The sequence below is a fragment of the Phyllostomus discolor genome, chromosome 10 (genome assembly GCF_004126475.2).
Source record: "Phyllostomus discolor isolate MPI-MPIP mPhyDis1 chromosome 10, mPhyDis1.pri.v3, whole genome shotgun sequence".
Taxonomy (NCBI): domain Eukaryota; kingdom Metazoa; phylum Chordata; class Mammalia; order Chiroptera; family Phyllostomidae; genus Phyllostomus; species Phyllostomus discolor.
The window spans coordinates 57,551,502-57,576,296 of NC_040912.2; the positions used below are offsets into that span (position 1 = coordinate 57,551,502).

The 24,795-nt window shown below is 40.3% G+C and overlaps 1 pseudogene; it reads left to right on the forward strand.

Moving 5' to 3' along the window:
* The first annotated feature begins 20,592 nt into the window (after positions 1 to 20,592).
* Positions 20,593 to 22,038, forward strand: LOC114507971 (annotated as a pseudogene).
* Positions 22,039 to 24,795: the final 2,757 nt, after the last annotated feature.

Consider the following 24,795-nt stretch of genomic DNA (forward strand, 5'->3'; position numbering starts at 1 on the left):
TATTTGGTCCTCTGCTTCATCTAGCCAGCTTGTCATTCCTTCTAGTGTATTTTTTTTAATTTCAGATATTGTATACTTCATTTCTTCCTGGTCCTTGTTTATAGTTTCTATTGCTTTTTTCATACTGTTGTACTTCCCACTCAGTTCTTTGTAGTTGTCAGTGAGTCCCTTGAGCATTGCTGCAACCAGTCTTTTGAATTCCATATCTGATAGTTTGCTTGCCTCCATTTCTTTTCATTGTTTGTTTTACTGGGGAATCTTCCATTCCTTTTTAAAAATTATTTTGTTGTTGTTCAAGTACAGTTGTCTGAATTTACACCCCACTCCCCCCACCCCAGCCATACTCACTTCCATACCCTGATTCCACCCTCCCTTGGTTTTGTCCATGTGTCCTTTATAGTTGTTCCTGAAAACCCTTCCTTCCTTTCTCCCATTATCCCCTCCCACCTCCCCTCTGGTTACTGTTAGATATTTCTTATTTTCAATGTCTCTTGTTATATGTTGCTTGCTTCTTTGTTTTGTTGATTAGGTTCCACTTAAAGGTGAGATCATATGGTATTTCTCTTTCATTGCCTGGCTTATTGATTATGAGCTCTTTTTTTGTCTCCTCATTTTAGGTGACTGTTTTTGTTTGCATTTTTTTATTCCAGATGCTCCACTTTGCAAGCTATATTCATATGGTGAACTTCTGTGATAGGCATTCTGTGGGACTCAGTGGTGTGATCTCTTTGTCTGGATGCTCTAGGGTTGCCCTTTCTTCCATTTGTGTGAGCTATCTTTTTGTGGTTGAGTTTTACCTATTGGTGGCTCCTTTGTTGGTGGGCTCTCCACTGCAGTGAGTTTACTAGCATTCATAACTCCCTCTGTGTCTTGTATGCTGTTGTACAGATGTTGGTTAACAAAGAAGTTCTACCAGACAATCAAACCTCCAGCAGCAAAAGAACTTTCCTACCACATCAGCAGTCTGATCTGTAATTGACCTAAGATTAATAGAGGTAAAGAGAGATTGTGGGCATTATAGGATATGACAAAGGGAATATGCGATTACTAAAGGAGGAGAAAATGTTGTGTGGTAAAAGAGAGGAGATTGATAAGGGATTAGGAAAGAACCAAAGCAAAGGAAGAGAGAAGTCAAAATGTATACCATAAGTAAAACACAAAATGGCAATAGAAACAATGGGGTAAGAAGAGGGCAAGGTATATTTTGAGATTTGAAGTAAAATTCAAAAGGTACTGAACCAATGGGAGAAATATTGAAGTAAAACCATTGCAAGGTTACTACTTATGACAGTTTAATGAAGCTTAATAAAGGTAGAATGAAAATAAGAATATATTGTAGAAAAGTAAAAAATGAAGATGAGATGTCAAAGAAAAATGAATATGAAAGGATGGAGGACCATGCTAATAAGAGTAAGGTGCAAAGCCCAGGTTGAGTGAGGATAAAGAAAAAAAAGATTTAAAAAAAGAAGAAAGAAATAAAGGAGAGAGAAGACAATGAAATAATATTCTTTACTCAACAGATATGGGGTAGGGAGAAGACAAAGTGGATTAAGACAGGAGAAGAGTATTTTATGGGATTTAAAGTACAAACATGTAGGGAACAAATAGAAGATCCTTTGGAGAAATACCACAATAACCATGGTATTTTAATGAACTAGACACTGTTTATGAAAAGTGAAAAAGAAAAGTTATCAAAAAATTGTAATTATTTTTGTTATTTTGAGGTAATTGCAGTTGTAGCATGAAATCATAGGAAATAATAGAAACATCATGTACCCTTTTTCTAATTTCTCCCTATCATAATATCTTGCAAAACTATAGGACAATATCATGGCCAAGATATTGGGTTTTGAATAAGAATCTTATTAGAGGGGTAAAGAATGTGAGCTGATGTAAGAAAGAAGAGCACTAATGCAAGTTTAGATTGAGGAAAAATAGTAGGAGTAAGGGATAGAAATTTGGCATGGTGTGAGAAAAAGTAAAGTTAACCACTATAATAATAAAGCTCAGGAAAATGGTGAAATGGACTAAGACCAGTGAAGGGTGTTTTGTGGGATTTGGAATAATGATAGTATGATAAAAAATATATAATGTGAATAAAAAGAATAAAAAAGTAAAACACCAAAAATAGTGTGTTATTTGGAGTATGAGTGATGTGAAAGAGGAAAAACTAAAATGCAATATGAAAGGGAGAATAAAAAAATCAAACAATTAAAATGAACAAAACAGAAAAAACAGTAAACAAAAAGATAAATAAGACTCAATAAACAAAAAGAAAAATAAAAAAATTTGCAAGTTCTGAAGGTAAACAAAGTGAAATGTGTCTCAGCTAATGGTGCTAACCTTTTGACTTCTTTCTGGATCCCTTTCTGGTTTTCTCACAGTTCCAGGTCTTATTTGTCTTAGCCTTGAAAAAAAAGCCTCCTACTGATTTTAAACCTGCAAATCTGTTTTTTTTTTCTTTTAATTGTTACTCACGCAGTTTTCTGCCTTCTACCTTCATCCCAGCCCACCCCACCCCCTCCAGTTTCCACCCTGCCCTTGTTTTTTGTCCATTTGTCCTTTATACTTGTTTCTGCAAACCCTTCCCCTTTTCCCCTGAAATTCCCTCCCCTCTCCCCTCTGGTCACTGTCAGCAGGTTCTCTATTTCATTGTCTTTGGTTATATTTTGCTTGTTTGTTTGTTTTGTTGATTAGGTTCCTGTTGAAGGTGAGATCATATGGTATTTATCTTTCACCACTGTAAGGTTTTCTTAGACCCCACCGAGGAAATAAGCAGCCAATCAGCCATGGAAACAGGCAGATGAGCTTTATTGTGGAAGTTTGTGCTCCCAGGTGACGTTTTCCACGCCCAGAGAAGGGGCTAAGAAAAGACCGCGTGGGAGAAGGGAAAGGCTGCGAGTTTTATATGGCTGGACTTCGCGCGGGACCCAAGGATTGGTTCTTGGTGAACAAAGAAGCAACTTAGCATTGGTGGCTCCTGGTCTGATGTCAGTCACCTCTTCTGGGTCAGAGTTCAGTTGCCATATTACTTGTAGTCCACATGGTGGCCATATTTGTAGTCCAAAATGCTAATTGTAACTAGATTCCCACTTGTCCTACCCTGCCCATCCTGACAACCACCTGGCTTATTTCACTTACAATAATGCTTTCCAATTCCATCCATGCTGTCACAAAGGGTAGGTTTTTTTATGTCTTCCCTGATCCTTTAGGCAGAGGGGGGATGGTATCCTTTTTTTTTCCTGTGGTTTCCGGTAGTTGGGAACTCTGTATTGGCTACAGTATTCACAGGTGCCCAGATTCCAGTTCAAGCCCTCAGAGAACTGCAGTCCACACTATCCACTCTGCACATTTTCACCAGAATGGGGCCAATAATACACCTTCTTTTGCATCACTTTGATCAGTGTTTGAGGTGCACTGAGTGGGAGCAAATTGCATCCCAACTCTTCCTTCTGTTTGCCTGGCAGCTGCACAAGCATGAGGACCTTGCAGCATGGCTCAGTTCCCCTAATGATCAAAGACTTTCTGGGGGCAGCTGCCTCCCTGAACCCCTGCTTCCCACCATTGACCAACCCTTGAGGCATCCTAATGGAAGCAAATCATGCGCCCACTCCTCTCTCTTCACTGGCCAGGCAGCTGCACCTGCAAGGCCCTTGCAAAACAGCTGTGGTTGTCTTTTGAATAAAGTCCCTGTGGGAGGCCGCTCTGCATAGCATGGGCCCAGCTCCCACTGGGAGATGCACAGGACCCATGCCCACAGATAAATTTTCCTGTGGGGAATCAGGCCTGCAATGTACCTAGGCCACTATGAGTCTTGCATTTTGCTAAAACTCCCTCACCCTGAATTGAGGACATTTAATGCAAAGCAACTTCCTAAAAACCATGCTAAACCTTCCAAGGATGAGTGTAACAGGTTCAACTACTTTTGCCTTTTCATTTGCAAATATCTCTCTTCTGTGATGTGATTACCAGCATCCTCTCCTTTGTTTTCCGTATAAGGTAACCACCTAAAGCAAGCCTGTGCAGAGTTAATGAGGATCTTCCTGTAATGTGCACAGTAAGACAATAAAAGCTCATTGGAGTGAGGGCCAAGGCTTTCACTCCCCTTGAGAGAAAAGCCATGCCATCCCTTTTCCTCCACAGGACTCAGTAGTCCATCTGAATTTGTCTCATAATTCATCCATAGTGACATGGACCCCACGAGCCGGGGTCCAAATCAGTCCCCTTGGTTCCATCTGCCACTCTTAAACAGCACCTGGCTTTCCACACATTCCTACTCTAACCAGTCCTCAGTCCATCTAGGTCATTGCCAGTTGTGGCTCCTCTTCCCCCCAACTCCAGGTGTCAATCACTTCCCAATTACTCTCATAGAGTCCTAGTCAGGAACTGCTACTCCAGCAAGGGTATGCTGCTGGATTTTTGTCACTACCTGCCTTTTCATCTCCCCAGCAACTTCAAGAGTTCAGGTCTTTACTGGCATGGGTCTGAGACTTTCCTGCCCTGGGAGGAGATAGAGCTGTAGACTGACCTGGCTTTCCTGAAATGCTCCTGTATCAACTGTATCAGAGTGAGAGAGAGGAACATAGGTACAAAGGGTGAAAATGAATAAATACCTATCAATAATAACCTTACATGTAAATGGATTAAATTCTCCAATCAACAGACATACAGTAGATGAATGGATAAGAAAACATGACATGTATATATGCTGCCTACAAGAGACCCACCTCAGAATAAAAGACCTACACAGACTAAAAGTAAAGGATTGGAAAAAAATATTCCAAGCAAATGGACAAGAAAAAAGGCTAGAGTAGCAGTATTTATATCAGACACAATAGACTTCAAAACAAAAGCCCAAAAAAGAGATACTGAAGGACACTTAATAATACTCGAGGTAGGAATCCATCAAGAAGACATAAATATTGTAAACATATATTCACTCAACATAGGAGCACCCAAATATATAAGGAAAATCTTGGAGGACTTCAAAGAAAGATATAAACAGCAACATACTTATACTAGGGGTCTTTAATACCACCTAACTGTCAACAATGGATAGATCTTCCAAGCAAAATATCAACAAGGATATTGTGGTATTAAACAATACCCTAGATCAAATGGACTTAAATTATATTCATAGAATCTGTCATCCCAAATAAGCAAAATACACATTCTTTTCAAATGCACATGGTACATTTTCAAAGATAGTCCATATAATGGGACCCAAAACCAACCTAAACCAGTTCAAGAAAACTGAGATCACATCAAGCATTTCCTTAGAACACAAGTAAATGAAATTAGGAAACAACCGCAAGGAAAACACTGAAGAACACTCAAATTAATGGAGATTGAATAGCATGTTATTTAACAGTGAATGGGTTAATAATGAAATCAAAGAAGAAATTTAAAAGTTTCTGGAAATAAATGAAAAGGAACACACAACAGTTAAAAACTTATGGGACACAGCAAAAGCAATTCTGAAGGGGAAGTTCATAACAATATAGGCCTAACTAAAAAAAGACAGAAACGTTTCTAATAAACAACCTAACCCTATATCTACAAGAGCTGCAGGAATAACAACAAAGTCCAGAGTGGGTAGAAGGAAGGATATAATCATCTTCAAAGCAGAATTAAATGACATAGAAACTAAACCAACCATCCAAACGATCAATAAATCCAGGAGCTGGTTCTTGGAAAGATAAGCAAAATCGAAAAGCCTTTAAGAAGATTCATCAAGAAAAAAAGAGAGAACCCAAATAAATAAAATCAGAAATGAAAGAGGAGAGATTAAAACAGATAACACAAAGATATAAAAGATTATAAGAAATTACTATGATTAAAATAAAATTTAAAAAAAGAAATTACTATGAAGAACTATATGCCAAGAAATTTGAAAACCAGGATGAAATGAACAAATTTCCAGAAAAATATAATCTCCCAAAATTGAATGAAGAAGCAGCAGAAGCCTGAACAGATCAATAACAGATGATGAAATTGAAGCAGTAATCAAAAATGTCTTGGTACATAAAATCCCTAGACCAGACAGTTTCCCAGGAGAATTTTACAAAACATTTAAGTAAGAGTTAACCACTATCTATCCCAGAATATTGAAAAAAAAATCCAAGAAGAGGAAAGATTTCCAAACTCTTTTTACGAAGCCAGCATCACCCTAATTCCAAAACCAGATAAAGACACAACAAAGACAACTATAGGCCAATATCACTGATGAACATTTTGTTAAAATCCTCAAAAAAATATTGGCAAACTGCATCCAGCAATACATTAAAAATATCATACACCATGATAAAGTGGGATTCATCCCAAGGAAGCAAGATGGCACAACATTTGCAAATCAATACCCCTAATACATCACATAAATAAAAAGAAAGACAAAAATTGCATGATTTTATCAATAGATGTGGAAAAAGCATTTGATAAGGCACAGCCCCCATTTATGATAAAAACATTCAGCAAAGTGGGAGTAGAGGTAGTTAAGAACAAAGAGGGAGTAGAGTCCTCAACATGATGAAGGCCACATATGAGAAACCTACAGCTAACATCATACTCAATGGGCAAAAACTATAAGGTTTCCCACTAAGACCAGGAACAAGACAAGGATGTCCACTTTCACCACTTCTTTTCAATATAGTATTGGAAGTCCTAGGCACAGTGGTAAGACAAGAAAGAGAAATAAAAGGCATCCAAAATTGGAAAGAAGGAAGTAAAACTGTCACTGTTTGCAGATGATGTGATAGTATACACAGAAAACCCTATAAACTCCACCCCAAAACTACTCGACCTTAAGTGAATTTTGCAAAACATCGGGATTCAAAGTCAATATTCAGAAATCAAAGGCATTTTTATACACTAACAATGAAAGATCAGAATCAGAAATGAAATAATCCCATTTGATATAGCAACAAGAAAAATGAAGTACCTAGGAATAAATCTTACCAAGGAGGTAAGGACCTGTACTCAGAAGGCTACACAACATTGAAGAAAGAAATTAAGGAAGACACAAATAAATAGAAGTATATACTGTGTTCATGGATTGGAAGAATCATCATGAAGATGTCCATATTACCCAAAGCAATTTATAGATTCAACACAATCCCTATTAAAACACCAATGACATATTTCACAGATATAGAACAAGTATTTCAGAAATTTATATGGAACCATAAATGACCCTGAATAGCTGCAGCAATTTTGAGAAATAAGAACAAAGTAGGAGGGATTTCAATACCTGATACAAAAGTATATTACAAGACCACTGTAACCACAAAAGTATGGTACTGATGTAAGAACAGACACATAGATCAATAGAACAGAATAGAGAGCCCAGAAATAAACCCACATCAGTACAGTAAGTTAATATTTGACAAAGGGTGCAGGAAGATAAAATGGAGTAAACATAACCTCTTCAAAAATTGTGTGTTGCAATATCTGGGTAGCTACAAGCAAGAAAATGAAACTTGATCACTGACTTATACCATACACAAAAATAAATTTAAGGTGGATTTCTATCCACCTCAACACCAAACAGGTTTTCTCTCTTTTGCTCCTCTTCTTCTTTCTAGTATCCCTATTATATGGCTATTATAATATATGTTCTTTTGCAGTTCCCTTAACTCCTCTTCATTGTTCTTTAGTCTTTTTTTTTTCCTTTTCTTGCTCTTTCTGGTAGTTTTCTTCTTCCTTATCCTCCAGCTCACTGATTTGACCCTCTGCTTCTTGTATCCTGATTTTGATTCCTTCTACTGTGTTCTTCAATTCAAAAATTGTTCTTGATTTGCTCCTGGCTCTTATTCATAGTTTCTGTGTCCTTTTTCATGCTGATGTAGTTGGAAGTCAGTTCCTTGTAGCTTCCCTGTAGTTTTTGTTTATTCTCACTGAGCTCATTGAGCTGCCTTATAACCCCTGTTTTGAACTCAATATCCTATAGTTTACTTGTCTTTCTTTCATTTAGCACTTCTGGGAATTCCTGCTTTACTTTCTATTGGGGATTTTTTTCTTTGTCTCCCTATTTTGGAAGAGAATCTTCTTGTTTGCTTTTCCTGCTTAAATTGATCTTCTTTGATTCCCGGTCTTTGTGGTGTGAACATGTATGATAGGAGACCATGTGATTCAGTGGTGCAGTCCCTTTGATCTCCTGAACTTGATTACCTTGGGATGATCTTTATGTCATATATGTTGGTTCTCTGTATGTAATGGGGTTTTTGTTGTTCTTGGGTCATTCTTTGGTGGATCCTTCCCTCCAACTGATTTACTGTCACTTCACCAACCATGTCGTGTATGCTGTTTTGCAGATGCATCCAGAACAATATCAGGAAACACACCCACTCCTGAAGAAAATGACTCCAACCCACAATCCCACTATCAACAGCAAATGAACCAGTATTAATAAGGGTATGAAGAGATTAAGACTATTATAAGAAAAGAGTGAATACTGAAAGAAAAATGATTTTGAGTGGGTAGAGGAACACTAATAAGAGTAGAGAATTGGAGCAATGCAAAAAGAGAATGTAAAATTTATATCATAGATAAAAAAAGAATGAAGAAGGGATGGAGTGAGAGAGGCCAGGAGTAGTCTGAGATTTAAACATAAATTAAAAAAATAAAATAAAGTGAGAGAGAGAAAGAAAAAGAAAAAAGTAAATAAATAATAAAAAATAGGAATCAAATTGGAGAAAAAGTCCACCACAGTACTATCAACTTCAAAAGAACTAAAGTTAATACAGGCGGAATGGCAATAAGATGAAAAAGAGGAAAGAAAAAAAGCTTAAGAAATGTCTAGAGGAAAGGGAAATGATTTTCAGATGATAGAAGTAGAGGCAGCACTAAGAGTGAGGGGGGAGAACAGGCTAAGACAGGGAAAATTAAAATTTGAGACAAAAAGAAAAATAAAAAAGAAGGATGACAGATGGTGAAACAGGTGGTAGCTGAGCACACTTACCCAAGTCAGATTACATATATATTTTATCATATTATTGTTATTCCAAATTCCAAACAGAACCCTTCCTTGGTGTAAATCCACTTGGCCATCTTCCTGAGCTTTAATACTTTTGTAAAATTTACTTTCTCTCACACTATGCCATGTTCCAATCCCATACTCTCACTATTTCTCCTCCATTTGTACTTGCATAACCACTCTTCATTCTTAAGTAAGCTCACATTCTTTTTTCTCTCCTATAAGAGTCTTATTTCTTTTCCACCTTTATAAACAGTGGCTAGTTAGGTGAAATACCACAGTTATTGCTGCACTTCACCAACAGAACTCCTGTTTGTTCATTATTTGTACTTCATATCATAGAATATTCTTCCATAGAAAACACTGAAGAAATAATTTAAGGAAGACGGAAATAAGTGGAAGCATACATCATGTTCATGGATTGGAAAAATGAACATCCTCAAAATGTCCATATACCCAAAGCAATCTATAGATCAAGTGAAATCCCTATCAAAATAACAATGTCATATTTCACAGAGAACAAATATTTCAAATATATATATGGAACCATAAATGACCCCAAATAGTCTCTGTAATTTTGACCAAAAAAAAAGAACAATGGAGGAGAGATCTCAATACCTGATACAAAACTATATCACAAGGGTACTATAATCAAAACAGGCTGGTACTAGCATAAGAACAGACACATAGGCCAAAGGAACAGAATAGAGAGACCAGAAATAAACCCATGTCAGTATGGTCAGTATTTTACAAAGGGGGCAGGAACATAAAATGAAGTAAATATAGTCTCTTCAGTAAATGAAGTTGGAAGATCTGGACAAGTGCATGCAACAAAATGAAACTAAGACAACCAACTTACACCATACACCCAAATAAATGAAAGATGGAAAAAAAAAACTTAAATATAAGTTGTGACACCATAAAAGTCCTAGAGGAAAACATAGTCAGGAAAATTTCACATAGCTCACGCAGCAATATTTTCACTGATACATCCTCTAGGGCAAGGAAAGAATAAACAAATGAGACTGCATCAAACTAAAAAGCTTCTGCGCAGCTAAAGAAAACACTAACAAAATAGAAATGGAATCAAACATATGAGAAAACACTTGCCAATAATATATTAGACAAGGGTTTGACCACCAAAATATATAAAGAACCCACAGGACTCCACTCCAGGAAGAAAAACAATCCAATTAAAAAACGGTCAAAGGACCTGAACAAACACATCTCCAAGGAGGACATACAGAGGGCTCAGAGACACAGGACAAAATGCTCAACATCACTAGCAATTAGAGAGATGCAAGTTAAAACCACAGTGAGATGCCACCTCACACAAGTCAGAATGGCCACAATTAATGAATCAACAAACAACAAGTACTGGAGAGGCTGTGGAGAAAAAGGTACCCCAGTACACTGTTGGTGGGAATGCGACTGATGTCACCACTGTGGAAAACAGTATGGAATTTTCTCAGAAAACTAAAGATGTAACTGTCTTTTGATCCAGTGACCCCACTGCTGGTGCTATACCCCAAGAACATGAATCACTAATTCAAAAACTTCAATATTTATAGCAGCATTACTTATAATAGCCAAGTTCTAAAAGCACCTTGAGCGCCCATTAGTAAATGAGTGAATCAAAAAATTCTGGTACATTTACATAATGGAATAGTATGCAGCAGAAAAAAAAAGGAAGGACTTCCTATATTTCCCGACAACATGGAACTGGAGAGCATTATACTAAGTGAAATGAGCCAGGTGGTGAAAGACAAATACCATATAATCTCACCTATAAGCGGAACCTAATCAACAAAACAAACAAGTAAAATAGAACCAAAGACTTGGAAATAAAGAACAATCTGACAGTGATGAGAGGGGAGTGGGATAGAGATAACAAGGGAAAAAATGGGAAGGGACAAGCAAGGCAACATGAATAGAGGTCTCAAGGGCATAGACAATCAGGAGGATTGACTGCATGGTGTGAGCCATGTGAAAAAAGGAGGGACAACTGTAATTGAACAGCAATAAAAAATAACTGAGTTAAAAAAAGAAATGAAAAAAATGGCAGGATGAAAGAGAAAAAAGAAAAAACAGGTTAGGAGAGGGAAAAATTAAAATTTAAGATGATAAAAAGATTAGGAGTGGGGTACAGTAAAATTTGAGATATTAAATACAAAAATAGTGAAGATCTAGACATAAAATTGAAAAATTCAACAACAACTATCCACAACCAATGAGCAAAGATTGCTAAATGTGGAGAGAGAAAGCACATAAATTAAGAGCAGGAAAAAGAATGTGAGATGACCATTAACAAGAAAATTGGTTTTTAAGAGGCTGGAAGGGGTAGAAATAGAGTGAAAAATGGAAACAAGTTGTAACAAGAGAGAAAACAAAATTTAAAATGAAAATAAAAGGAAAAAAAGAAGGTAAATGGTGTAAGAGAAGGAAGGGGCAAAATATGTGAAATGAAATAAACTATAGTATAAAATCTAGTGACTTAATATGTACAAACTTAAAGGAAAATGAATGAGTGTTAAATGAATGTTAAAAGCTATGCAGGGAAATAAATGTTGCAAATCATGGAGAAGACCATCTTGAGTTTTGTCTCAATAGCATCTAGTATTTACCACTGTTTCTTCTTGCTGGATCTGACTCTGGTGATCTCAGATAGTGACCCCATCTGACCTTAGGCAGTCTGTTTGAGACTACCAGGCCTCTACTGTAGGAGGCTGACTCCTTCAGTTGTAGTCTAGCCATTCTGCAATCAGCAGTCGGGCTTAAGTACCAGAAGTAGGGCAGAGTCCCTCCTTGGGGTGGGGCTATTGCTTCCCCTGAGGCTGCTGCCCCTTGAAGGGTAGTGGTCTGCCTGAACAAGATGGCTGCTGCAGTATGAGAATGACAGATCACTGAGATCCCTGTAGCTACTCTCCCACTTCTGTCCTCAAAGCCTAATTCCCCAGCCTCTCCTCAAGCATCTCCAGTCCACTCTGTCCACCCCACTTTTTCAGATCCCAGGGTCAGATCCCTGGCTACAAGTGAAAATATATGTGTTGGCCCTTTAACAGCTCTCTGTGTCTCCAGCCATACATCTCTGACATAAGCAACCCTGCCACTTTTTGCAGCTGGATATTATCTGTGTAATTTGGGGGCTCTGGTACTCTAGGCTGAGGATCCCAACTTAGGGTTTAGACCTCACTTCTCAGGGAGATTCACCTGCAAATTAATATCCCTCTGGCACTTCAGCTACTGCCGTGGGCACCCAGCCAACCCTCTCATGTCTCCGCCCCCCCACTCCCTACCAGCCACTGTTGTGCTGAAGCTGTTTCTTCTGTCTGTCTGTGGTTATAAAGCTTCTTTCTCACTATTGTTCAGTTTGTTCTGGATGATTTCTCCACAATTAGTTGTAATTCCAGGACTGGTCTTGGAAGGAAGTTAGTATAAACTTCCACTCACTCCTCTATCATCTTGGATCTCCTCCTTGCATTATTTTTTAAAATGTTTTAATTTCTTGCTATCTCTTCTCCTTATGGAACCCCCATTATGTGGACATTGGTACACTGGAAATTGTCACAGAGACTCCTTACAATATCCTAATATTTTCTGATTCTTTTGCTGTTTTGATTAGGTGTTTTTTGCATCATTATATTTCAAATCACTGATTTGATTCTGTTTCATCTACTCTACTGTTGATTTCATGTAATATATTCTTCATTCTCATTTATCATCTTCTTTATTTTTGATGGATCTTTTTATTGTTTACATGTCCTTTGTTTAATGCTGTTGAAGTTCTCTCTCAATTCATTTACTTTTGCCCTAAGTTCATTGAACATTCTTATAACCAGTGTTTTTAAACTCCATATTTTAATAATCGTCTCCATTTTATTGAGGGTTTTTGGAGTTTTTTTTTCTGTTTTTTTTTTTTTTTCATTTGGAGCATTTTTTTTTTGTCTCCTAATTTTGGCAGCCTCCTTTTGTTTGTTTCTATGTATGAGGCAGAGATGCTATATCTCCAGGCTTAGTAAAGTGGCCTAATTTAATAGGTGACCTGTATAGTGCAGTGGCACAGCCTCTTCACTTACCCAAAATGGGTTTCCAGGTGGACCCACTTCACCTTGTTGGCTGTGTACATCCTCATGTTGTAGTTTAGCATTGATTGCTGTTTGTATATCAGTTGGAAGGGTTTACCCCAGGCTAATCTCTGAAAGGACTAGCTGCAATCACAGTAGAAGATCAGCTGTGCAAGGGCTCATGCCGATTGGGGCAGGACTTACTTTATCAGTGGTGTGGGCTGTTGAGTTTGTCCCTTGAGTGGGTTTCTTGAGCAGGCAGTTTTGTGGTGCTTCAACTGCTCTGAAGACTCACTGGCTCTGGGGCCTCCTATAATGCTAAGAGAAAGGTCTGCTGCCATGTATGTTCTGCCTGGGGTCACCCAGCTTCAGCTACAAAGCAATCTGGAGATGGCAGTACTTGTGCTGGGGTTGAAGATGCCCCAAATAGGTCAAACTAATGAACCAAGGATGACTGTCCACTAGTGTCAGGCCCTTGGGCCACTAAGAGTAACGGGGCATGCCAAGGCCCCATGCTGCTGTTTGAGAGGTTTTAGAGAAGTCCTAAAGCATGAGCCAAGAAGGCCATTCTTATTAAAAAGCCACTGGAAACAGGTTGGGTAGACCCCAAACTGGATGGGCATAGCCTTAGGGAATCATGATGGTGGAGCCAATAATGACAACCAGGTTCATGGAATCTTATATGTGGCACCCATTCTGCTGGCTCTGTGAGAGGAGGGCTAAGAAAAATAACAATGACTTCTGCTAGCACTTCTGTCTGGGAGAAAGCTCCCCTCCAACTCTTGCCCCAGTGCCAGATAATTCAGTTCTCCTTGTATGCCCTTGATGTCTTTTGAGCTGCTACCTCTTTCTGGACTCACTGTGAGTCCAGAAAGCCCTCTGTCTCACTCAACCACAATGCCCACTGGTTTTTGCAGCCAAAGATTATGAGAACTTCTCCTCCTGGCACTGGAACCCTAAGCTGGGGCTGAGGGGGATGCTGGTATAAGGCAGGGCCACCTTGCTCCTCATGGGGACCTTGCAGTAGAGATACATCTCCCAATTTTTATCTGCCAAAGATGGATGCGGGACCAGCCCATTCCACATCTCCACCCTTCCTATCCATCTCAAAATGGCTTCTTTCTTATATCCTTAGTTTTAAGCCTTCTGTCCAGCAACATTTTAGGCAATTCTAAATTATGGTTGTTCTATATTTTATTTGTAATTTTGAGGTGGATAGTGCCTACCTTCCTTAGTAAAAAGTTAATCTTTGCCCTAAATAAGCCCCATCCACTATTTCTCTGCATTTTTTAAATAAGTAGATTCAAGAGAGCACATAATCTTATAAACTATCCTGTAATCCTATCCCCAAGTTACTCCCATCCACCTCCATGTAATCTTCCTTACATTCCTTTTTTTTTTTAATTTCTAATGCATAAAAGAAACTACAAAACTGTTATGCTCGGGAGTATCTGAGATCTTGCTCCCTAGCCTACGTTGCCAGTTTGGCTGAAATAAACTCTTATATAAATTCTCCACAGGTTTTGACATTTCTTACATTGATATCTTTGATTAAAAAAAAAAAAAACCCTAATACAGGGGCACTCCTGTCTTTTTCTTGTGAGTTTTGTTTATGGCAATTATGCCCTGCTCTGTACCCTGTCATATGAAACTGAATTCATAGATTTATGGAGTTGGAACCTATAGGGTAAGTGGAGACAGTCTGGCTTCCTCACCCAGGTGTCTGGGTAACTAAGGGAAGCAGTGTTCCCATAGCCTTGGAAGGGCCTGATAATCAGTGTTCTCATAGCCTTGAGACTGGGTCTGATAAACTGTTCCCATAACATGAAGTAGGCTTGCATGTGCAGAATTATGTTAGGCTATGTAATTTTCTGGCATTATTCTGGCTTTGTCCCCCTCTAACACTTAAACAAGTAGGGGCTTCTCATTAGTTAGACACAGCCAGCTTGCAGGCATGTGTGGCTCACCCCACCCATGAATAAAGGTATGTCAAGCATCCCCACAACTCTGCAACATTTTCTTCTCATCTCCTAGAAGCAAGAGTGGATCTGCCCAGCCTTAATCAGTTTGCAACACAAATTGGCATAGTCAACAGGATATTCACAGTATGGAAATAGAGGAACCCACAGGATCTTCTGAGGAAAGTGTCAACAGGTGCGCTGACCTTAGGGGGCCCGTGGCAACTGGTGGTGAGATCCTGGCCTCATGGGCCCCACCAAGGGAGTAGCCCAATGTCAGGGCACACCCAACACCATGGAGAAAGCCCTACAGAAGGTTGGGGAGACCCTGGAATGGCCCAGCACCTGTGCTGCCACAGGGGCCATGGGCTGAGTGTGTCTTTCAGCTTTGTGAACTGAGACAGAGATTGTGCTCCATGACACAGTGAAACTATATGAGCTTTAAAGACAAGAAAAAACCCTGGAAGCCAGGATTGGTGCTCTGGAAGACCTGTGAGTGGCGGACAGCGACACAGATCCCCATCTCCTGTTGCAGCAGACAAATCAGAGTTGGAGAAAGATGAATGTTGATGGCAGAAACCACTTTCCCTGGTAGGCCCACCCCAAAGTGATACAAAAGATAAAATCCCAATAGCCCATGGCTCCTGGGGGAAACCCGGTGGGCCCTATGCAAATGGTGGGACATACCACTTATAGACCATATATACAAGCTAACCTAGTGGATCTAGCTAATCAGTTTCACCAGCAACCTGGGGAGCACTTGGCTATGTGGCTCTTGCACTTGTGGGGCCTAAGGGTGGATAGCATCATATGTTCTGATGGTGAGATAGAAAAGTTAGCATCTATCACAAACACACCCCTCCCTGCACACCAGTGGGCTGCAGAATAGCCAGAGACAAGGTATGGAGGCAGGGCTCACATTCTTTGATGGAGTGGGTTAATGGCGGCTATCCATACTGTCTGGGCAAATGCAGGTGATATTCTGATTACAGTGAGCAAGTGGCAGTCCTTTACAATTCAGTGCAAATTTTGTAGGAGTTGGGTGTTGTGCCAGGCCATGATTGATCTGAATCCATAGGGCCCTGATGATGAATGTTTTGCAGCTAGAATGAGGGATCTTGTGTTCCAGCATGCCCCCCCCAATTTTTGGTTCCCTGAGGGTAATTCTCATGCTATATATTGGCTGTGGATTAAAGGATGTCACAACAAGTGGTGGGCTAGTCTGTGGAGAGGTGGAGCCTTGCCACCAACAGAAAGCTGCTCTCACAGTTTCTCAGAGTCCCTCTGTTTCACAGTCTGAACAGTGGCCCTGTTGGGGTGACTGGAACACAGATGTGATCAGATCTTTTAGGAGCTGGAATTGATCACACTAAGACTTGACAGGAAGCAAATGTGTACCTGTTAGAGGCTCTGGAAGCAGCCTCCAAGCTGGCCAATGGCATCCTGCAAGCCCCAGAAGAAGAAGCTGACAGAGAAAGCTGGCATGCACCTAAGAGTCCTGAGAAGCCCATTCAGCAGGGCTGGAAGATCATCTGTCTGTGTCAACCTCCCAAGACAAGGGAGGAGATATCCTTTGGACCTTTGGCTAGAATCAAGGCTGAGGGACCCATCTTCAGGGGATAGGCAGGGACCGGAGGCCACATGTTTAATTAGCTACTCACTGGTCCCCCTGCAAATGTACAGTGAGTGTCAGCTCGTGTGAATATATGGAGCTGAATGTACCCTTTCACATGGAAACTCTCAAAATTTCAAGAGCCTGAAGTCTCTATTGATGGTTATGGGGTACAAGTGTAAGGGGTGAAGGCTGTGTAGCTTTCTCTGGATATCAGGTAGTTTTGCCATCCCACCCCCCATGAATACACTGTTTATGTCCTCCCCCAGTTCCTGAATATATCCTGGGTATTGACATACTGCATGATTTGTGGCTCACATGACCACAGGAGAATTCCACCTGTGGGTTGCGAGTGGTAAAAGCGATTTTGTGGGGACATGCTAATCACCTTCTTGTGCAATTGCCACATCCATAATGGTGTAATGGCAGTGTAACAATACCAGCTGCCCAGAGGACAATGAGGAAATCGCAGAGACTATAGGGAAGTTGGAGAAGGTTGGCATAATTAGGCTACCCACAGTCCTTTAAGTCTCCCCTGTGACCCAGTAAAAAAGACAGATGGCATATGATGAATGGCAGGTGATTACCAGAAGGCCTCAATAAAGTCATTCCTCCACTACATGGAGTGGTCCCTTCTGTGATGGACTTGACGGACTGGTTAACTAATGAGCTGGGAAACTTACCACTTTGTAGCTGACCTAACAAGTGCTTTTTTTTTCCATTAACCTGCTCCAGAGAGCCAGGATCAGTTTACCTTCACATGGGAAGGCTGACAATGGACTTTTACAGTGTTCCCTCAAGGGTTTTTGCACAGCCCAAATGTCTGTCATGGGCTTGTGGCAGGAGACCTAGCTACATGGCCATGGCCCTCAGAGGGTATGCCTGTTCTATTACATTGATGACTGGCTAACCAGTGATTCTCTTGCAGAATTAGAGAAAGCAGTGGTTGAAGTGCTATCATACCTGAAGTCATATTGGCTGAGTCAGTCAGTAAACCCAAGCTATGAGGACCTAAATTGTCTGTCAAATTCGTGAAGGTTATCTGGGTGGTAAGGACAAAAGTCATCCCTGAGCAGTGACAGATGAGAGTTAGGGCATACTCCACCCCTACCACTGTGATATAGCTCCAGACATGTTTTGGGCCTCCTGAGGTATTGGAGAGCATTTGTTCCCATTTAGCCCAAGTTGTTCATCCCTTGAATTCCGTGGTGAGAAGGGGGTGAAGTCAGAGCAGAATTAAGCACACCCAACACCATGCATGCTTTGGAGTCCTGCTAGACTCGTGTAGCCAGACATGCATGTGACACAGAAAGGCTTTGGATGGGGTTTTGTGGCAACTGATTGAAATGGCTACGTCAACCCTTGGTTTCTGGTCCCAACTATGGAAGGCACAGAGATACACAGTTTCTCCTTGATTAAAAAAAAACAGTTGGCAGCCCTGGCTGGCATAGCTCAGTGGATTGAGCATGGCAGCGAACCAAAGTGTCGTGGTTCGATTCCCAGCCAGGGTACATGCATGGGTTGCAGGCTATAACCCTTAGCAACTGCACATTGATGCTCTCTCTCTCTCTATTTCCCTCCCTTCCCACTCTAAAAATAAATAAATAAAATCTTTTAAAAATTCTTTAAAAATAAAAAAACAGTTGGCTGCAATATATACTGTCCTGTTGACCCACAGATGCCATAACAGGAATGGCCCATGGTGGGCCTTGGTGGGCAAAAGACCATGTGGTCCAACTATCAAAACATGGGGGTTACTTGTTACACTGGGAGAGGCAAAAGAAGCTTTAGAGACCTGTGTTGTCTGCTCATGAGAGCATTCTTAAAGGCCTGTGGGAACTTCTGGACAGGTAGTGCAGGGAAGGGTACTGCTGACCCAGTGGCAGGTGTATGTAACTGGGCCCCTACCTAGTTCAGAGGGATATAAGTATGCTAATACAGGTATGGACATGGCTACAGGACATTTAGCTGCTTGGCACCCAGATCAGAAATCAGTGATTGCTGCACTAGAGCAGTTATAGCTGTTTATGAAAGTGATCAGGGGATGCATTTTACTGGGGTCTTGGTACAACAATGGTCTCAGGACTTGTAGGTGACTGGAAATTTCATGTGGCCTATCATCCCCAAGCTTCTGTAATGATTGAATGGTACAATTGTCCCTTAAAGCAGGGGCTATGAGCTGCAGGTGCCACCCCTGCGCGGAGGAGGTTAGACGAAATGCTTATGGACTGCACTCTGGACTCTAAATGAGAGGAGTCAGAGAGGGAGGCACAGCTCCAGTGGAAGCACTGCTCCATCGGACTGCAGCTCCAATTCAGCTGCAGGTACAGACTAAGTATACTTTGCTGAAACCAGGAATGGAAAAACAGGGGAATATTCTCTTGCCCACTCCAGAGGGCCTAGAGTGAGGGCAAACAGCTACTTGGACATGGCCTTGGGAAATAAAAGCCCCTTACATGTGTTGGGTGGCTCTTGTTGCCCCTAGGGGATAGGGGGTAGAGAGAGACTTACAAATAATGCCCTGACATGGTGTCTGGTCTTAAAGGAGACATATCCAAGGCCAGCAGACCATGAAATGCTTCTTCATGGCACCTTTGTGATTTCCCTGTGGCCCATTATGAGTTCTCCCCTGCTATTGCAAGTAGATGCTGAACCCCAGTAGAGGCACAAAAGGTCTGGTATTCATATCCAGGAAGACCCTCTCTGCCAGCCACTGTCTTGCCAGCTAACCAGAAGCTTCCTTGTTTATTGCCTGAAGGTTCATGACTTTCCTGTACTTGGGCCATTAACTGTTCTGCCTTTTCACCCATAGGGTTCAAAGTAACACCTCAGTGTACCAGGTTCATAAATATGTCTCAGTTGCTAACCAATCAGCATGCTGGATTTGCACTAAACTCCCCCTGAGCATGTCAGTCAGTATCCCATGGCACATTTCTCCTGCTTTTGTTTTAAATTGGACTTGGCATCAGAACCAGTGGAACAGTGAACATCCCTTGTTGAATGTGACCTGGAGTGACATCTATGCTGGGGTGAAGTGGTGGTATGACTGGCCCAAGCCATTAAGCAGCTACTCCCTATGGGATGGCTTGGGGCAGCTCACAGCTGAGGCTGTGGAGCTGGCTGGACCAGCTCCAATTTGCATTGAGAACCCTGAAGGACAAGCCCAGATGGGCTGGACTCTGACTCTAGAGCATTTCTTAGAGGCATGGAATGATGTATGGCCGGAAGTTCCTACTGGAGTTCTCTGGGTGTGTGGCTTACATGGTTGGCCTCACCTGCCTGGAAATTGGACTGGTCCTTGTACTTGGTGATGGCCCTATTGGCCTGCTGGAGTTCAGAAAACTCTTGTGAGCCAGACAAACTGGAAAGTGTTTGAAGTGTGACACCAGGTAAAGCGTACCTCTTGGTGATATCCATTAGGTGTTTTTTGTTCTCAAGCTGCATCTGTAGTCACTGAAACTGATATAACTGCTTTGGCTTTGCACACTGCTCGTGCATTGATTACAACAAATGATTCCTTAAGATTGTTAAATGAGGAAGTGATTATCAACTAAAGAAAAGTAGCCTTGCAAAATTGTATGCCTTTACCTGAACAGACCAATAACAGCTGATGAAACTGAAGCAGTAATCAAAAAGCTTCTGACACACAAAAGCCCTGGACCAGATGGTTTCACAGGAGAATTTTACAAAGCACTTAAAAAGCCCTATCCTTCACAGATTATTTAAAAAAAAAATCAAGAAGGAAGACTCCCAAACAGTTTTTATGAAGACAGTATCACACTAATCCCAAAACCAGATGCAGACACAACAGAGAAAATTTCAGGCCAATATCACTGATGAACATAGGTGCTAAAATCCTTGACAAAATATTGTCAAACCACATCCAGTAATACATTAAAAATATCACACACCATGATCAAATGAGATTCTTCCAGTGATGCAAGGATGGTACAATATTTGCAAATCAATAAACATAATATGCTCCCTGCTTCCAGCTGCCAGTAGGACCCATCTGCTGCTGTTTTCTGGGACCCCGTGTCATTGCTGGCTCTGAGCACATGCCCCCCAAAAAGGAAGGTGATGAAATTAAGCCACACCCAATCATGTGGAAGATTTGGAAACTTCTTCTTGAAAATTGGTATTGTGGATTGCCAAATGTTGGGAAATCTACCTGCTTCAATGTATTAACCAATAGTCAGGCTTAAGCAGAAAACTTCCCATTCTGCACTATTGATCCAAATGATAGTAGGGTACCTGTGCCAGATGAAAGATTTGATTTTCTTTGCCAGTACCACAAACCAGCAAGCAAAATCCGTGCCTTTATAAATGTAGTAAATGTTGCTGGTCTTGTAAAAGGAGCTCACAATGGCCAAGGTCTGGGAAATGCCTTTCTATCTCATATTAGTGCCTGTGATGGAATCTTTCATCTAACACATGCTTTTGAAGATGATGATATAACTCATGTTGAAGGAAGTGTAGATCCTATTCAAGATATAGAACTAATATATGAAGACCTTCAGCTTAAAGATGAGGAAATGATTGGGCCCATTATGGATAAACTAGAAAAAGTGGCTGTGAGAGGAGGAGATCAAAAACTAAAACCTGAATATGACACAATGTGCAAAGTCAAATCCTGGGTTATAGATCAAAAGAAACCTGTTCATTTCTATCATGACTAGAATGACCAAAAGATTGAAGTGCTGAATCAACACTTGTTTCCGACTTCAAAACCAATGGGCTACTTGATTAATCTTTCTGAAAAAGATATTAGAAAAAACAAATGGTTGATAAAAATTAAGGAGTGATAAAAATTAAAAATAAGAGGTATGACCCAGGTGCCTTGGTCATTCCTTTTAGTGGGGCCTTGGAACTCAAGTTGCAAGAATTGAGTGCTGAGGGCTCATTTCTTCATTCAGTTCACAGAAGTATCTGGAACTGAACATGACACAAAGTGCTTTGCCAAAGATTAAGGCTGGGTTTTGCAGCACTGCAACTATAATACTTTTTCTCTGTAGGCCCAGATGAAGTGCATGCATGGACCATCAGGAAAGGGATGAAGGCCTCCTCAAGCTGTAGGAAAGATTCATACAGATTTTGAAAAAGGATTCATTATGGCTGAAATAATGAAATATGAAGATTTTAAAGGGGAAGATTCTGAAAATGCGACCAAGGCTGCTGGAAAGTACAGGCAACAAGGCAGAAATTATATTGTTGAAGATGGAAATATTCTCTTCTTCAAATTTAATACACCTCAGCAACTGAAGAAGAAAGAAATTTCACTTATTACTCAGTAAAACATACCATTTCTAAAAGGTGTTAATTTTTTAATTAAAATTTCTGAAACTGAAGGGACAAACAGAATTGGGGGTGGGAATCTTCTACAAACAGAATTATTTTTATTTGTTCTAAAATTAAAATGCTGTGTACCTCCGATGAAAAATTCAAGTTCTCTAACTTGAACAGCTTTGCTTTTCACATGATTAAGTCCCCACTCCAAACTTCAGAAGCTTTCCAGGAATCACACTACTCTCATGATATTTCATTAATCTCCATCATGTATGCCAAACCTGACACAACTGACATTGAGGACAATGTGGCTTGCTCCTTTCTGAATCTACAGATAATGCATGTTTTACAGTACTCCAGATGTCTACACTGAATAAAACATTTGACAAAAAATAATAAATAAACATAATACATCACATAAACAAATCAAGACAAAAATTACATGATCCTATCAATAGATGTGGAAAAAGCATTTGATAAGGTACAGCATCATCCATTTATGATAGCACATCAGCAAAGTGGGAGCACAGGGAGCATTCCTCAACATAATAAAGGACATACATGAGAGACATACAGCCAACATCATACTCAATAGGCAAAATTTAGAGCTTTCCCACAAAGATCAGAACAAGACAAGGATGCCTGCTTTCACACCACTCCTATTCAATATATAGCATTGGAAGCCCTAGCCACAGCAATCAGACAAGAAAAAGAAATAAAAGGCATCCAAATTGGAAAGGAGGTAGCAAAACTGTTATTGTTTGCAGATGACATTACAGTGTACATAGAAAATCCTATAGACTCCACCAAAAAACTACTCAATCTAATAAGTGAATTTGGCAAAACAGCGGGATGCAAAGAAGCATACAATGACATATTTCACAAATATAGAAGAAACATTTAAAAATTTGTATGGAACCATGAATGACCTCAAATAGCTGCAGCAATTATGAGAAAAAAGAACAAAGTAGGAGGGATCACAAATACCTGATTCAAACTGTATTACAAGGCCAATGTAATCAATACAGCCTGGTAATGGCATTACAACAGACACATAGACCAATGGAATAGAACACAGAGCCCAAGAAGTAGAGAACCCAGGTCTCTACTGGGTCAATTAAATATTTTCTAAGGGGCAAGAAGCATAAAATGGAGTAAAAATAGCCTCCTCAAACAAATGGGGTTGGGAGATCTTGGGCAGCTACATGCAAAAAAAAAATGAAACTCAATCACCAACTTACAGCATACACAAAAATAAATTCAAGGTGGATAAAAGACTTAAATATAAGTCATGACCATCATAAAAGCCCTAGAGGAAAACATTGGCAGGAAAATCTCAGACATTTCATGCAGCAACATATTCACTGACATGTCCCCTAAATCAAGGACATAACGGAAAGAATAAACAAATGGGACCTCATCAAATTAAAAAGCTTCTGTATGGCTAAAGAAAACAATATTAAAATAAAAGAGAACCACTGTGTGAGAAAACATATTTGCCAATGATACCTTGGAGAAGCATTTGATTTCCAAAATATATAAAGAACTCACACAACTCCACTCCAGGAAGACAAAAAAAAAAACAATTTAAAAATGGGCAAAGCACATAAACAGACTCTTCTCCAAGGAGGACATGTAGAGGTCCCAGAGACGTATGAAAAGATGCTCAGCATCACTAGCCATTAGTGAGATACAAATTCAAACCACAATGAGACACCACTTCACACTGCCCATCATAAACAAATCAACAACAAGTGTTGGAGAGGATGTGGAGAAAAGGGAACCCTAGTCCATTGTTGGTGAGAATGCAGACTTGTGCAGCCACTGTGAAAAACAGTATGAAATTTCCTCAGAACACTAAAAATGGAACTGTCTTTTGACCCAGCAATTCCTCTGCTGGGATTATATCCTAATGGCCCTGAAACACCAATCCAAAAGAACTGATGCACCCCAATGTTCATAGCAGCACAGTTTACAATAGCCAAGTGCTGGGAGCAACCTAAATGCCCATCAGTAAATGAGTGGATCAAAAAACTAAGGTACATTTACACAGTAGAATACTATGCAGCCAGAGAGAAGAAGGAGCTCCTACTCTCTGTGACAGCATGGATGGATCTGGAGAGCATTATGCTAAGTGAAATAAGCCAGGCAGTGAGGGACAAATACCATATGATCTCACCCTTAACTGGAACATAATCAACAAAAGAAAAAAGCAAACAAAATATAACCAGAGATATTGAAATTAAAAACAATCTAACAATAACCAGACAGAGGAAGGAGGGTAAAATGGGGCAAGGGTTTTCAGGAACTACTCTAAAGGACACAAGGAAAAAAATCAAGGGGGAGGGTGGAAACAAGGGAGGGAGGTTGGTTGGCTGTGATGGGGGAGAGTAGGGGGATGCAGACAATTGTAATTGACCAATAAAACAATTAAAATTAAAAAATCATATGGCTTTATCATGCTTCTTATCTATGCTACCCCACTGGGTGGTGTATGTGCTCTAGTAGGGACAGAATGCTGTGTATATGTTCCTGGTGTTCATCACAACATTAGTCAAGCTTTACAGGCATGAGCCCATGGGCCTCTGAGACCCATACCAATGAGCACCTGAAAGGCAGTCCTTTTCAGGAATGTTGCGCATACCTTATCACTGAATGGTGATCAGTTTCTTGCTGTCCTGGGTGGTATAGCTTGTGGTTTTTCTTGCTTGTTTCTGTAGCCTATACTGCTGTTATGGTTATGAGTGCAGGGCTTTGCCCTCCTCCCCAAGGGAACCTCACAGAAGACAACCTCCTGTAGATTATAAATTGAGAAACCCAGAAGGGGTGGACTCTAGGGTAAGGGGAGGCAGCCTGGCTTCCTCACCCAGGTGTCTGTGCAATGAAGGGAAGCAGTGTTCCCAT